This window comes from Myotis lucifugus, unplaced genomic scaffold (assembly GCF_000147115.1).
Source record: "Myotis lucifugus unplaced genomic scaffold, Myoluc2.0 scaffold_1089, whole genome shotgun sequence".
Classification (NCBI taxonomy): domain Eukaryota; kingdom Metazoa; phylum Chordata; class Mammalia; order Chiroptera; family Vespertilionidae; genus Myotis; species Myotis lucifugus.
In genome coordinates this window covers 25,044-27,100 of record NW_005872137.1, presented here as the reverse complement: position 1 = coordinate 27,100, position 2,057 = coordinate 25,044, and positions in this window count along the sequence as shown.

Below are 2,057 nucleotides of genomic sequence, written 5' to 3'. Positions count from 1 at the left end.
TTTTGTGTCCAAGTGCATCAAAATGGGGGGAGGGAGGAAGGAGTTAAACCATAAACACAAAACTTGACTTAAAACCACCATCTTCTTATAGCTCACAATTCTGTATCGAGAATCCAGGCAGAGCTCAGCTGGGCAAGGCTCTGCCCTGTAGCACCAGCGGAGCCACGTGGGGACACTCAGGTGATGGTCGGGCTAGTCTGGGGGGGCCCGTGCTTCCCCTACAGGCCCTTGGCAGGAACAGCCAGAAAGCTGGGTAGCTGGGCTAGTCCCCTCCCTCCCTCCCATCCCGTGTGGTTTCAGGGCCTCGTGGTAGCTGAACTTATTACAGTGACTCAGGGCTCTGAGCGGCCTGTCAAACTCTACAAGGCTTTTCAGGGCCTGGCCTCCGGAGCATCCTTTCTGCCATACTGTGTTGCTCATCAAGTTGGGAGGCCCACCCAGATGCAGGGGAAGAGGAAACAGACTCCTCCCCTCTGAAGTGTGCAGCCACATGTTCACCTCCCGCCCTCAACCCCTGAACGTCTGTCACCCATAGAAGGAGCAAAGCAGAACACCCCCACTTCTGTAGCACAGGCTCTAGTATAAGAATAGGGACTCGGGAGGAGGGCGCAATGGATGGGTCTGGAGCCCGAGGATGCACCTGGACGGGACTCCTCGGGCAGCAGGGCAGTGAGGAGAGCGTGGCCTGCACCCCCGCAGCCAGCGCTGCACAGAGGAAGGCGCAGGCCTGGCCCTGGGAGAGCCCCACAGGAAAAGGGTGCAGATGAACAGGTGCGCACACACAAGACGACTACGGTAAGAGCAGGTGCTACTCAAACACACGGTTCTGGAGGGGGAAAGGCTTTGGGTACTACCTTCGTTTGCTTTTTAAAAGATGGCATCCACCAGTTGTTTGTTTTTCAGTTCAGAAGTTGAAAGAGGAAAAAGTGGCCCCTAACCAACCCGTCCAGGTAACTTCTGTTGACAGTTTTTAAAAAAATGAAAAGTGGATGGTTTACAAAGGGTACGGCATGCGAAGCAGCAGCTTCCCCCCTTGGTCTGAAGAAAGTAACCACTCGCGTCTCTTAGTGGGGAGTGTTTGGAACAAGCAGAATGGACATGAAGGGGACGAGGAAGGCAAGAGCCAAACATTTATAATGTTAAGACCACACATGTGATTCCATTGACGTGAAATGTCCAGAACAGGCACATTTCTGAAGACAGAAATAGCAGAGAGAGAGAGTGGGTCAGCGGGGGGTTAGGGCCGAGGGGTGAGGAGGGCAGGTGAGGAAGGCCGAGTGCCTGCTGACGGCCGGGCCAGGGCAACAGTGTTCTCCAGCTGGCTGTGGTGACGGGTGATTCCCAACCCGAGGAGACTAAACAGTGAAATACACGAGCTGGGGGATGGCATGCGAACTCTCACCCAGGCCGTTTAACAAGAACGAAGAACTGACCGGTCTAGAGGAGGAAGTGAGCCAGAAACAGGCAGAGGCCCCGATCGCAAGGGGCTGGACGTCACTGATGAGCTCCGGTCTCTCAGTCCTGAAGGCAGAGGGGAGTCCCAGGCGGAAGGAAGGGGAGAATCTGAAGGGCAGACAGGAAGTGGGCACCAGATGGGTGGCTGTGGCAGAAACCGGGGAAGACAGAATCGGGAGACCAGGGGAGAGTTAGGGACCAACTGAGGGAGGGCCGTGGGGGATGAAGACAAGAATTCACAGCTTCGGAGGAAGCAAAGCGGGAAGAGCGCCAGCACAGGCGGCGGGAGAGCAGCCCGCGTGCTGCCCAGGAAGCCTCTGTCCAGCGCCTGGAGCTGCTGAGAAGGGTCGTCGGTTTGGGAAGGCTCAGGATGCGATGCGTCTATCACGCGAGCAGGATGGTGGGAGGAAAACGGGAAGCGTCAGACACGAGGATGTAGTGTTCGAGAAGCACATTTTCAGCATGTGCTCACTGGATCTTGGCTGGAAAGGAATCGCCAGTAAATCGCATAGACCAGCCTCAGCAGAGCGTGGAGGAGTGCTGAACGGCCAAGGTCAGGACTGGACGCTTCGCAGGGTCTACTTACAGGAGACAGGACAGGA